Here is a 15,616-nt window from a genome sequence, read left to right on the forward strand (position 1 = left end):
AGAGGGCTAAGTGCCCCGCAATCGGACAAATCGGGCGGTAAGGCCCCGGGTCAAAGGAGGTGATAGGTTCGGTTCTAGGCCGAAAATTTCCGAAGGAGTCCGAGGCGGGCGTGACAACAACACGACATGCGCGCTCTCTACCGGACCGAAACGAAAGCAACGAACAATCGACTTCTCCGGGCCGCGAGAGGAAAGCATAGTGCCTTATGGCACCGCGACGCTGCTTTCTAGCGGCGTAAGGGGGAACTACTTGAGGTGGTGAGCAGACTTGCCACCAGGTGTCATGAGGGTAAGCTCTGCACGCTGGCGACCAGGCCCGCGGTTACTTTTTCCTCCGCTAGATGTTGGGGATGTGTCTGTCGGACCCGGGAGAAGGTTTTTGCATCAGGTCATCGTCCCGTCCGGTCACTGCTCCTAGTTTAATTTCTCAGAACTAAAGTGAGGAGGAGAGAGAGGAAGGGGGGGCAGAAATAGTCACTAAGGTGGGAACGCAGCTCCACTGGAGACTGCTTCGTGACGAGACATGCTTTTCTCAGCAGGCCTCTACAAGGTAGCAGCTTGCAGCCCAGGAGCTGCTCAAAGCAGTTTTGGTCATGCAGGGAATTAAAATTACAAACTCGGGACGTGACTGCAGGCGAGAGAAATTTCAACCGGGCTGACCATGTCCACATTAGACAGCAAAATATCAGATTGGCCCCCTGGGAAGAGGCTTCGGTCCACTGGCACAAAGTTTAAATCCGTGGCGTACACCGGCCTAACAAAAGTAAATCACCCCCATTAACAACCAGATAAATAAAAAAAAAAATAGAAACCCCAAAAAATTTTAAAATTATAGAATAAATTAAAAAAAGTGACGAAATGCCTAATTTCCGGCACAGGACTAAGCCTTTTACATGACTTTAAATGTCTATCCAATCCGTTCATCACCACAGCCAGAGACGGACTGAAGTTCATAGCACTTATATAGTCTCATTAGCCGGTACAACACATGAGTCAAATCAATAACCATGTTCACTATACGTCTCGGAGCATTTTTTATAATGACGATGTAAGCTATCGAGACGTTAAATTAGTTTATTGCACTTATTGCACAGAAATTGTATTCTTTGAACATTATTAGAACAACCGCTTCTTTCATGTCTGCGAGCATTTGAGGTGATAGTAAATGATGCACCACAGTATTTGCACTGATGCGAAGTACGCTCTTCATTAATTGAAGTATTCAATGCTGACGAAACTTCAGCTGATGGTGGAACAGCACATATCGAAGTCTCCTCCAGTGTTGTCAGAGGCGTTGCCAACGGGATCTGCTCCAACATCGTCGGCGCCGACGTCATGGTTCCCTTAGTCGATGGTACATCCTCCATCGAGTTCGACGTTAAAGTCGGTAAAGATGCCATCGAAGTCTCAAGAACAGGCAATTACACGACTTATGCACCAGAAGAAACAAACTAGGTGATCCGTACACCATCGACGGCAGTAACAAACTGAGCGTCTTGCTGTCTAGGACTCGTTTATATACATTAACCGGTTTGAATAATATGCTAGTCAAATCAAGAACAATTTACTAAAAAATACTAGAGTCAAAACAGCATTACAAAAAATAGAAGCACCATCTACAAAAAAGGAAGCACGTTTGGAAGCACCTTCAAAAAAGGAAGAACAATAGGAAGCACCGACAACGAAAAAAGGCAGCACATTTGGCAGCACCGACTACGAAAAGGCAGCACCGACAACGAAAAGGCAGCACATTTGGAAGCACCGACTACCAAAAGGCAGCACATTTGCAAGCACCGACAACGAAAAGTCAGTACATTTGGCAGCACCGACAACGAAAAGGCAGCACATTTGGCAGCACCGACAACGAAAAGGCAGCATATTTGGAAGCACCGACTACGAAAAGGCAGCACATTTGGAAGCACCGTCATCGAAAAGGCAGCACATTTGGAAGCACCGACTACGAAAAGGCAGCACATTTGGAAGCACCGACAACGAAAAGGCAGCACATTTGGAAGCACCGACTACAAATAGGCAGCACATTTGGAAGCACCGACAACTAAAAGGCAGCACATTTGGAAGCACCGACTACGAAAAGGCAGCACATTTGGAAGCACCGACTACGAAAAGGCAGCACATTTGGCAGCACCGACAACGAAAAGGCAGCACATTTGGAAGCACCGACTACCAAAAGGCAGCACATTTGGAAGCACCGACAACGAAAACGCAGCACATTTGGCAGCACCGACAACGAAAAGGCAGCATATTTGGAAGCACCGACAACGAAAAGACAGCACCGCCATCGAAATGGCAGCACATTCGTAAGCTCCGACTACGAAAAGACAGCACATTTGGAAGCACCGTCAACGAAAAGGCAGCACATTTGAAAGCACTGACTACGAAAAGGCAGCACATTTGGAAGCACCATCATCGAAAAGGCAGCACATTTGGAAGCTCCATCAACAAAAAAAAAAAAAAAAGGCAAAAAGGAAGCACCAGTTACGAGATCTAAGTCTTAGTTAGAAATCAGAATACAAGAAATAAAAACATTAAATTCTTATTATTTATTTTATTTAATTTATTGCTTTACATTATACAAATGCAAGTAAAACAAGCCATTATTGTATGTAGCCAGCATACCTCAGTTCCTTGAGTGTGAAGGATATTTCTTTGATGCACGAATAGTTTCCTGCACAAAGCGAACCATGTAGAAGTCTTAGCCGGTCAACCAATATGTTTGGATCTTTCCATGATGTGTAATCATTCTCTTGTACCACTATCTTCCTTGGACCTTTATAATAAATATTATGATCTCTGGTGTCTTCCGTTTTACCACCAACCTCAGGGTAACTTTCATGTTTGAGACGGTGATCATCACAAGCTTGATCAGATTTATTTAATATATCACGTCGTTTCCACCGTTCGGTCTCAGGACACCGCCACATTCTTCGATCTTGGCAGCTTTAGGTGCTTCATCATAGTCTATGTCTTTGTCAACAGCCTCAGAGTCACTGTAACAATCACCGTAGAAGGAATCGTCTTCACCCAATTTACCGTAATAATTCGATGTTGATGATGTTGAAGTGTCTTCATCGTCTTCATGCTTCCTTTTTAGGAGTCCATCATTTTTACAAAGTAGGAAAGATCTACTTGAATTCGTCTGGAATATATTCTCACTTTTCACGTTAAGGACTCTTCCATTGTCTTCATTCTTTCGTAAATCATCAACCAATTTTTTCCTGTAATTTTATGATATCAAAGAAAACATGTGGTGGTTTTCTCCGAGTACTTCTGATTAATCTGGTCAATATTATGATGGTTTTCTCCGTGTGCTCCTGATTATTCTTGCCAATATTATGATGGTTTTCTCCGTGTGCGCCTGATTATTCTTGTCAATATTTTGATGGTTTTTCCCATGTTCTTGCAATCATTCCTGTGGTTTCTTCAAGTGTTTCTGACTATTCTGAGAAACCGCTCACAGCATGGATTTTTTATGTCTAATGAGACATGTCATTTTATTTGGAGTTACATTTAATTCGATAATTTCTGCTACTAAATCAAAACTTGCAATATTTTTATCAGGTGGAATTAAAAAATATCATTACTCAGTCAAATTAATATTACGCCATGAGACATCTGTGGAGCACCAACATGCAAGACGAACTTCCTTTTCCTTGGAGTCTAGCGAAGCCATCCTTCTTTTGCGATCGTTAGTGACCATCCCGCATCCCGCATAAGAGAACTAAATATTATTTACCTGCAAGCAACATGTGGCGACATATGTTGTTGAAAAGCAGAACTACATGCATAAAGTACTTTTGCATGAGATATATTAATTCTCGCTGATGAAATATGAAAAAATTTCTATTTAAGTATTGGATCTAATTTAAAACACTCAATTGGTATCTGGCATTAGTCTCAGTAACTAATATGAATTCCGATTTGGGATCTGACGCTGTATCGAAAGAACATAGGTGTAAGTTTTGTAGTAAAGAGTTTATCTTGAGAAAGAATAAAAGACAACACGAGAAGAATGACTGTGTTAAAAATCCACTGCGCAATATGATAAGTTGTGTTCGATGTAGCAAGTCGTTACGCGGAGAGAGAGCCTAAAAAGACATGGCAGAACTTGTAGCGCCAAGCCTGCGTACAAGCTAGAGGACAACGATGAATCTACTAGCCTAAGGAAGAGTGATCTGCATTACGTCAATAATTTTCTTGGCTCTTCCGATCTCGACAAAGAACTTAAATTGAAGAAGGTTGATGATTTACGAAAGAATGAAGACAATGGAAGAATCCTTAACGTGAAAAGTGAGAATATATTCCAGCCGAATTCAAGTAGATCTTTCCTACTTTGTAACAATAATGGACTCCTAAAAAGGAAGCATGAAGACGATGAAGACACTTCAACATCATCAACATCGAATTATTACGGTAAATTGGGTAAAGACAATTCCTTCTACGGTGATTGTTACAGTGACTCTGAGGCTGTTGACAAAGACATAGACTATGATGAAGCACCTAAAGCTGCCAAGATCGAAGAATGTGGCGGTGTCCTGAGATTGAAACGGTGGAAACGACGTGATATATTAAATAAATCTGATCAAGCTTGTGATGATCACCGTGTCAAAAATGAAAGTTACCCTGAGGTTGGTGGTAAAACGGAAGACACCAGAGATCATAATATTTATTATAAAGGTGCAAGGAAGATGGTTGAAGAAGAGAATGATTACACATCATGGAAAGATCCAAACATATTGGTTGACCGGCTAAGACTTCTACATGGTTCGCTTTGTGCAGGAAACTATTCGTGCATCAAAGAAATATCCTTCACACTCAAGGAACTGAGGTATGCTGGCTACATACAATAAGGCTTGTTTTACTTGCATTTGTATAATGTAAAGCAATAAAATAAATAATTTAAATTATAAGAATTTAATGTTTTTATTTCTTGTATTCTAATTTCTAACTAAGACTTAGATCTCGTAACTGGTGCTTCCTTTTTGCCTTTTTTTTTGTTGATGGAGCTTCCAAATGTGCTGCCTTTTCGATGATGGTGCTTCCAAATAAGCTGCCTTTTCGTAGTCGGTGCTTTCAAATGTGCTGCCTTTTCGTTGACGGTGCTTCCAAATGTGCTGTCTTTTCGTAGTCGGTGCTTCCGAATGTGCTGCCTTTTCGATGGCGGTGCTGTCTTTTCGTTGTCGGTGCTTCCAAATATGCTGCCTTTTCGTTGTCGGTGCTGCCAAATGTGCTGCGTTTTCGTTGTCGGTGCTTCCAAATGTGCTGCCTTTTGGTAGTCGGTGCTTCCAAATGTGCTGCTTTTTCGTTGTCGGTGCTGCCAAATGTGCTGCCTTTTCGTAGTAGGTGCTTCCAAATGGGCTGCCTTTTCGTAGTCGGTGCTTCCAAATGTGCTGCCTTTTCGTTGTCGGTGCTTCCAAATGTGCTGCCTTTTCGTTGTCGGTGCTTCCAAATGTGCTGCCTTTTCGTAGTCGGTGCTTCCAAATGTGCTGCCTTTTCGTTGTCGGTGCTTCCAAATGTCCTGCCTTTTCGTAGTCGGTGCTTCCAAATGTGCTGCCTTTTCGTAGTTGGTGCTTTCAAATGTGCTGCCATTTCGTTGTCGGTGCTTCCAAATGTGCTGCCTTTTCGTTGTCGGTGCTTCCAAATGTGCTGCCTTTTCGTAGTCGGTGCTTCCAAATGTGCTGCCTTTTCGTTGTCGGTGCTGTCAAATGTGCTGCCTTTTTGTAGTCGGTGCTTCCAAATGTGCTGCCTTTTCGTTGCGGTACTTCCAAATGTGCTGCCTTTTCGTAGTCGGTGCTTCCAAATGTGCTGCCTTTTCGTTGTCGGTGCTTCCAAATGTGCTGCCTTTTCGTAGTCGGTGCTTCCTATTGTTTTTCCTTTTTTGAAGGTGCTTCCAAACGTGCTTCCTTTTTTGTAGATGGTGCTTCAATTTTTTTAATGCTGTTTTGACTCTAGTATTTTTTAGTAAATTGTTCTTGATTTGACTAGCGTATTATTCAAACCGGTTAATGTATATAAACGAGTCCTAGACAGCAGGACGCTCAGTTTGTTACTGCCGTCGACGGTGTACGGATCACCTAGTTTGTTTCTTCTGGTGCATAAGTCGTGTAATTGCCTGTTATTGAGACTTCGATGGCATCTTTACCGACTTTAACGTCGTACTCGATGGAGGATGTACCATCGACTACGGGAACCATGACGTCGGCGCCGACGATGTTGGAGCAGATCCCGTTGGCAACACTGGAGGAGACTTCGATATGTGCTGTTCCACCATCAGCTGAAGTTTCATCAGCATTGAATACTTCAATTAATGAAGAGCGTACTTCGCATCAGTGCAAATACTGTGGTGCATCATTTACTATCACCTCAAATGCTCGCAGACATGAAAGAAGCGGTTGTTCCAATAATGTTCAAAGAATACAATTTCTGTGCAATAAGTGCAATAAACTAATTTAACGTCTCGATAGCTTACATCGTAATTATAAAAAATGCTCCGAGACGTATAGTGAACATGGTTACTGATTTGACTCATTTGTTGTACCGGCTAATGAGACTATATAAGTGCTATGAACTTCAGTCCGTCTCTGGCTGTGGTGATGAACGGATCGGATAGACATTTAAAGTCATGTAAAAGGCTTAGTCCGTACAATAAGAAGACTGATTGAATCGAGGAATCCAAAAGGCTTTGGTTATTTGTCAGTTTTTTTTGTACTTGTAGTAGTGTATTGAATTTATGTAATAATTTTTTTTAAGAGAACTTGTGGTGTTTTTATTTTCTCAAACCTAACACTTTTTTAGTATTTTTTTAAGTTAAAGTTGTTTTGTATCGGCCAGGGATCAAACCAAGGACCTTAGTCGATCCAATCAATCATTATATGGATTACACATTTATTTAATGAATTTTGGAACTTTTCCCGAATTTATAGCTAAATAATTACGGATTTACAACATGGCGGCCAAATGACAAGATGGCGGGTGTCACAGCAATAATAAATGATTACTGCACTCTAGCAGGTAAGAATTAAACTAACATGACGTCAGCGCACTCTAGCCGACGATACAATGATGATGGCTTCCAGCATCGAAGACAAGATGGCGGACATGACGTCATACTAGGTGACGATATATATGCTTTGAAGAAAAAAGTGGTGGGAGTCAGTCTGCCTGCATCCACCATTGGGGAAGGAGCCTGTCGCCATTTTTAATTTTTTTGCACTCGTCGGGTTCGAATCGAGGCCTCCGAGCTCCTATATGGACATTTCTAGCCGCTGGGATTTTTAAGGACTTAAAACGGGAAATTTTCTCTCGAAACGGGAATTTTTCTCTCGAAAAGAGAAATTTTTGAATTGAGCAATTTTTTGAGATTTTTTGGTGGAATTTTTTTCACAGAAATGGAAATTTTGAGGAATTTTGGGCAATTTTTGCCCAATTTTGGCGGATTTTGACAAATGTTGAAGGTCAAATGTCAAGGTCAAGATCAAAGGTCAAGGTCACAACCATCCAAGATGGCCACCGTGACGTCACAATCCAAGATGGCGGTCGGTACCTCAGGCACCTCAGCCAGAAGCCAGTCCCAGCTCCGGCTATTATATACTACTCTTGTGGTTGACGATAAAATTGAAGATACAGTAGATAATATTTGTTATAAACGTGCAAGGAAGATGGTAGCAGAAGAGATTGATTACAAATCTTGGAATGATCCAAACATATTGGTTGACCAACTAAGACATATGGTGGCATCTCTTTGTAGAGGAAACTACTCGCATATCGACGAAGTATCGTTCATACTCAAAGAACTGTGGAAAGCTGGCTACGGACAATGATAATTTGTTTAACTGACAAGTGTGTACTATTGAAAAATAAATGAATTATAATTAGTTGAAAAAAATCGATTTATTTCTTTTATTCTGATTTCCAACTAAGCATGTGTTTCCGCTACTGTATTTGTGATCATTCCGTTTCCTGTGTGTACGTTCCGTTTCCTGCGTCTACGCTCCTTTTCCTGTGTGTATGTTCCGTTTATTGTGTGTATGTTCCGTTTTCCTGCGTGTACGTTCCGTTTTCCTGCGTGTACATTCCGTTTTCCTGTGTGTACTGAGTTCATGGTCTATATTTCTGATATTGACATGACCCGGTCTTGTAGTCTGAAGACTATTGGCCTGTATGTGTGGCTTTGTACATGAACGGCTTATTATAGGTTATTCAGATTATTGAAAAATTAGACTTTCATGTTAGGCTAATCGGCACTGTATTTAATTCGTTGGTCAGGTATATTGTCTAGAGTTGTTTTCCGTAGAGTGAATGATTAATAAACTTCGCGAAAGGTAATGGAAAACAGATCCTAAAATTTATTTAATAATTAGTTACAACTGTCACTGGTAAAGAATCAAACCGTGGACAGGAATCCAACGATTAAATTTGTATATTAATAATTGATTTTTTCGGTTAATTTTGGAATTTTTCCTGCATTTCTAGCTAAATAATTACATGATTTCAAGATGCCGCCCAAATTACAAATGGCGCGCACCTCAGTAATAAATAATTACTGCACTGTAGCAGGTTAGAATAAAACTAGCATGATGGTAAGACGAGTACACACAATATGGTGTCCTCCAGCAGACAAAAACATGGTGACGACAATGACCACTAGCAGGTGGTAGCTCCTGGTAGCATGTACTGAACATAAAAAGACGGATCTATGATATATGTCAAGGTAAAAGTAAAGATCAAGGTCAAATTTCAAGATCAAGGTCAAATTCAAAGAACAAGGTCAAATTTCAAGGTGAAATTTTAAGTCAAGGTCTAATTTCTAGGTCAAGGTCAAAGTTCAAGGTCAATGTCAAAGTTCAATGCCAACAGTCGAGGTTAAAGGAATGGTGAACAGAAAATTATACTAACATGTCGCCGGCACACTCTAGCGGACGAAAACAAGATGGTGGTCTCCAGCAGACGATGACAAGATGGCGGACATGACGTCATACCAGCTGACGATATATACCTTGGTATTGGTGGTAGGTCTGTCTGTAGGTGGCTTCTGTGCAGGAAGTATCTGATGTTTTTTTTTTGCTCTTAGAGGTTTCGAACCAAGGACGGAAATCGATCTAATCAATCAGAATTCTAATAAGTTGATTTTTTGATGCATTTTGGAATGTTTCCCAATTTTCTAACATTAAAATAACGGATTTCCAAGATGGCATCTAAATATCAAGATGGTGGCCGTAACGATAATTTCAACATTAATATGATCCAATATGACGGTTGTAACATAAAGTGTAACGATGACATAGTACTCAACCAAGATGGCGGGCGTAACGAAACATGCAACATTATATAATCCAAGATGGTGACCGTAACGATAAGTGTAACAGTGGTTTTTCAGATTTTTATTATTTAATTTCATTATATAATTTTTTTAATGATTTTTAAAATTTATCCCTTTTTCTAACATAAAAATTGCTGATTTTAAAGATGGCGGGCGTAACGGAAATTGCAACGGTGACGTCATAATCCAAGATGGCGTTCATGGTATCCTTATTCCTAGAACTTGCTTAACGGAAGCTGAATTTTTTATAAATTTTAAATGTTTTTTCAGTAAAATAGGATAATAAAGATTTTCAAGATGGCTGCCGTAACGAAAATTGCAACGGTGACTTCATAATTCTAAAAGAGTCTTATCGGAGGCTGTAGACATGGATGCTTAAGCCTATATCAGGAATTTCGTGGTTTTTAAGGCAAAACGACTTTTGTGGTTTTTCGAAATCCTAATTTTCCCTCGAAACGGGAATTTTTCCTTCGAAAACGGGAAATTTTGAGTCATTTTGGAGTCATTTTTGAGGAATTTTGAGGATTTTGAGTCAAAAATGGCTGCCGTGACGTCACAAATCCAAGATGGCGGACCGATACCACAACCACCGCCTGGCGCCTGGCGCAGGACCGGCCAATACATACTACTTGCAGAAATTTTCGTCATCCAGTAAGCTATAAAATCACATACTTAAAATAAAATTTCAAGTCTGTAGGTCATTTAGTTCCGAAGCTAAGCGAAAGCAAAGTTTCGCATTTATGACACTCACTCACTCACTCACTCATGATCATCAGAATAGAACTTGTACTTCCCATAAACTCAGAGAGCTGAAATTTGTTACAGAGTTAGGGTTTAATGGCCACATAAAGGGAAAAATATAAAAACTAAAATAATCGAAGATCTGGAGTACCTGGTGACCCTTATTTGAAAACACAAGAGCCCAACCAAACTATTAAAGATCGACATACCGCCTTTACAAAAAATATTCAACTTTGTTTGCCTCTTCATTTGAAGTCAAAATCGAAGGTCTGAAGTATCTGATGAAGAAACTTCAGCTTGTCTCAGCTGTATTAGAGATATGGTAATGCACCCTTCTACTATTGGTACATAAAAAAATCGACTGTCATTGCAAAAATCCAGCGTAGTGGGACACATCTTCTAATTTAATCTAGCCTATTGCTTCCCACTGCTGGGCGAATGCCTCCCCTTCTGCTTTTAATACGCATATAAATAAAATTAAAGGAAAACTCTGGATAAGACTAGACTGGCTTATATAATTATACTTACAATTTTACAAGAAGAAATAGTCGAACGATTTACTGTATTCTACTCGAACATTACACAAATTAAATAAACAAATTACACTAAAATATTATTTAATTTCGCTCAAAATTTGTTCAAAATATAATTTATTAGACTAAGAGTGGCGGTGATACCCGCACACGTCGCTAGATGGCGCTGACTGTATTTTAAAACGCGCTTACGTTTGTTTTTCCGATAACCTTACTTTGCGAAGTGGCAACCGGCCGCGTTACAGTCGTTTACGACATTCTTCTACTGCGCTTGAAAACGTTTGCAAGGATTAGGAGGGATTATTTGCATTTCGTTGATTTCGCTTATTATTTCGTGAGGTTTGCTAAGGTTAATTAGCAGGTTGTTATTATAACAATTCGAAGATTTGAATAGGTTAGGAAATTTATAATAAGGACGGATTACTGATTATTACTTAATTATTAGATTTAAAAGTACTTTTAATTGAATACTTTATTTAATTGTTAGTTACTTAGTACTCTTAGTTTTCTAGGTTTAATTTACAGCTAGGCAGTACTTCGAATCGCGTTCGTGTATATAAGTAAGTACTTTTTTGTATTCTAGGTTTAGTTTATTTAGGTAGATATTACTTCGTTTCGTTTAAAAATATCATTAATATAGCTGTATTTCAGTACTAGGTAGGTAATACCTTTGGTACAAAGTTCATTTATAATTAATTATATTGACACTTGTCTAATAATTAAGAGTTAACGTTTTGTTTATAGTTTGTAAAGATTGAGTAGGCTGAGTATAATATTATCTTTGAGTTTTTTTATTAAGACAAAAGTAGTCTTAAATATATAAGTTATTATTGTTTTAGTCTAAATATTATCGGTATTTCTGATTTGTTGTCCATATAATAAAGGTCGTTGAATTTATTTGTGTTTGATTTCGCAAGATAATATCGTAAAAAATGTCGATATGTAATATTAAAAGACGACGATGAACTTAGTGGCTACCAGGTAGTTGGTATGCCCAAAGACGGGTCTTGTCTCTTCCATTCAATATATTTCTTGGTGTATGGTAGAACTGACTCAACTTGCAGTATCATATCTGCTATAGTTGCATACGTTGCTGAACATTGGGACGAAATGCAAGTGTACACGTGTGATGCTGATGGTGACGTATACACGAGCGCGCAATCCTACACGAGCGATATGATGAAACCCACTACCTATGGCTGCTGGAAAAATCTTTCCCTTCACTTTTGAAGTGTATGAGAACGGTATACTAAGAGGTTCCTTTGGCAATGCTGGCCAAAAAAAGTGTTTACGTTTTACCGATAGTTACTTAAGCGGCCAGTAGGCGTAAATACCGCGCCGATCTTTCAGAAATTAAACCGTCTAAACATTCTAAAAGAATAAATAATGAACGCGAATGGGCAATACGAAAAACTGTTGCTACTGTACAAGAATCAGAACCGGAAAAAAAGAAAAAAAAGATTTGTAATAATAAAAAAAATTCTCTTAAAAAGAAAAAAAATGTGTCAAATAAGAAAATCTAATAAAATAAATCAATATGCCCACGTTTCTACAAAAAGAAGTGAAATCCCACCAAAAACATTCTGTAAAAAAATTAGCCAAGTCTCGATGGATGTGCTTGTTTATCTCTAAAAAGTAATGAAATCTAGACAAAGTCGTGCCAAGTCTAAGGTTCCTTACTGCGATTTCTTTATTATTATAGTTAATGTTGTGTGACTTGGCCGTTGAAGGGTACACAAGGGTACAAAACCAGGTGCTCCATGACACAATTGCACCAATCTGTCGCCAGAACCGCTACCCATTGACGATGGAAAATTGCCACTTGGAAAACGTTGATTCAATAACCAGTCAATTGTAGGTTTAATAAAGCTGCGTATTTCAATAATACTTATGTGTAGGCAAGCCTGAAACAAACAGTATAAAAAATTATTTCCAGTACAGACAGACTTCTAATCATAATCTGTACGTCTATTTTATGTTAGATCGCTCCAAAAAGAAGAGAGCAGAAGTCAGCATTGTCAATGCTGAATGCATGTATTGCACAATCTACAACAGCCTAAAATAAGACACTAGCGTCCAATTACCAATACCAGTATGGGCTATTATCTCGCTTAAAAAACAGATATAACATTACGTTTAAACAAAATTGACTTGTACCCACTAACGTATAAAGAATGTTCAACGGCCAAGTCACACAACATTAACTATAATAATAAAGAAATCGCAGTAAGGAACCTTAGACTTGGCACAACTTTGTCTAGATTTCATTACTTTTTAGAGTTAAACAAGCAGCTCCATCGAGACTTGGCTAATTTTTTTACAGAATGTTTTTGGTGGGATTTAATTGATAAATTTACTTTTATTTGCACTCATTAATTCAATTATGTTTATTACTTTAACGAACAGATTATTTTAACTATAACTTTTATACATGTTTGCTATTTTACTTCAAGATCGTCGAGAATGTTTTACGCTTTTTCGCAATTACACGTTTAACGACGAAGTTTGTTAGACGTGAAATTAAACGTAGAATTTAATAAAAATGCACTTTCAGTTAATAAAATAAGTACTTATTAATAAATTTAAGAAAGAATTTCGGCTTTAATCTCCAACCCAGACGTGGTGCACTGCGGCCGAGATTAAAATACGTCGAGAATATTTTACGTTTTTATGTCTTCCATTGCTCAAATTTATATGCAATTGTGGCCCTGAGTACGACATTTTATTTATAATTCATTAATAATAACGCCCCTCGCGATAAACAAAGAAAAATATGTATTAACGAGTGCCTGGTTGCCGCGGAAGCTAATAGATAGCGCGATTCGTTCGGTTCGCGTCCGTCACCGTAGATTACAGCACCGTAGGGGAATAATATTATTTCGTTTTTATAATACGATTTTATAACAAATACGCATCCCAAATCCAACAAACTTATTTATAATGTGTTACAATATTTTTTTAAAACATTGTGCAAATATCCCGGGTGTAATTTGAATTATTATGTGTAACTGTAAAACACCATTGTTCGTTAAAAACGTATTTGAAAATTCAACATTACTTTTAAATAACCGTACTGATTGTGCTGAAAATCGGTGGACGATCGTTAAATTACATAATATAAATAATTCAAACGACGAAAACATGATTAAAAAAAATTGATTGTCTGTAAAGTCGGTTTACGGACGAAAGTTTAACGTGACGTCATAACAAAACATTGATGAAATGATTGATCCAGAAGAAAAGGAACTATCATATTCGGCCTGAGACTGAGCCATAATAGGTTTTTGCAACTAAACCATTTAGGCATTAAAAATATTATATTCTTTGAGGAAGAATTTTTTTTTAATTTTTCAATCTTTTGCATGATAAAATCTACCTCTGCATACTTTTATGAATAAAATTGAAAATTTTTTATTGAATTATCACTATTTTGTATGGATACAAAGGAGTGAAATGAAATGTGCAATTGAATTAATAAATTTACTTTTATTTTATCCATTAATTCAAATATATTTATTACTTTTGAAATTTTGCGTGTGCCATATTTATTTTTACATGTATAAAAAAAGAGTTAGGTGCGCTAACCACACGCCCACGAGGCCATACCATGATAATGTAGTTTCAAATGTTATATATATATATATATTTCTTTATTTATTTATAAAAAACTTTGTTCACGGTAGGGGTATAATATTAACACGATTTTATAACAAATACGCATCCCAAATACACCAAACTTATTTATAATGTGTTACAATATTTTTTAAAACATTGTGCAAAAGATCCCGGGTGTGATTTGAATTATTATGTGTAACTGTAAAACACCATTGTTGGTTCAAAACGTATTTTAATTTTCAAATAACCGTACCGATTGTGCTGAAAATCGGTGGACGATCGTTAAATTACATAATATTAATAATTCAAACGACGAAAATATGATTGAAAAGTCAAATCGATGGTTGTTCCAATGGAGTGGAAGAGAGATGCCACGCATGCGTACAATGAGCATGAAGAGAGATGCCACGCATGCGTACAATGAGCAAACAGAACACATCCGTAGTGGGACATCCGTAGTGGGACACTTTTTCGTGCGTGCAGCCGGCGTTCATCGATTTATTAGACGTTGTCACGTCAAAAGTCAAATCGATGGTTGTTCCAATCGAGTGGAAGAGAGATATATGCGGCGCAAGCGTACAATGTGCGTAACGGGACACATCGTAGTGGGACAATGTGCGTTACGTGACATTTTTTCTTGCGTGTAGTTGGCGTTCATCGATTTATTAGACGTCACGTCAAAAAAAATTGAGGATAGCAATATCAGCTTTATTTTGTTAAGAAAATTATTTATACTAATATATCTATGGAACTACAAGAATTGTTTCCTACCTCCCACCGCATCACATAGCCCGCCCGCGCTATTACGTCGTTTTCGCTTAGCGTTCTTTCTGACTTTTTTTTGTTTGACTCTTTAAGAGTCGTAGCGTGATGTTAAATAACCTATAACCTTCCTCAAGAATTGGAATATCAAATGCAAAAAGAAATTTTCAAATCCGACTGGTAATTTTTAGGGATTGGCGCGTTCAAACAAACAAACTCTTCGCCTTTATTATGTTAGCATAGATTTGCAAAATGAGCACACATTTATTTGTTCGTTACAGAGGTTAGATGTTCACACAACACAGACGAGTATGAAAGAATCGCTCACTTTTTTTGTGTGAAATATGCATGTAGTTTGTTGCTACGTACACTCTGTACTGAAGACCAAATAACATTGTTTTGTTTATTTATTTAATGTCTCTAATTCGCTATTTAAAATGTTAAAAAGGTCAAAAAACAAATTTCGGGGTTGCTACTCCACTTACTTGAAAAATAAATCCCTTGTTTTTGCCATATATTTTGAATATATTAACTATGTATTGCATAATTACTTAGAATAAAATTTAGTCATATGGCGCTGCACTAGCGCTTTACTTAGGCACTCTATGCGCCGTAAAACCACTTTGTA

Source organism: Bacillus rossius, chromosome 15 (assembly GCF_032445375.1).
Source record: "Bacillus rossius redtenbacheri isolate Brsri chromosome 15, Brsri_v3, whole genome shotgun sequence".
Classification (NCBI taxonomy): domain Eukaryota; kingdom Metazoa; phylum Arthropoda; class Insecta; order Phasmatodea; family Bacillidae; genus Bacillus; species Bacillus rossius.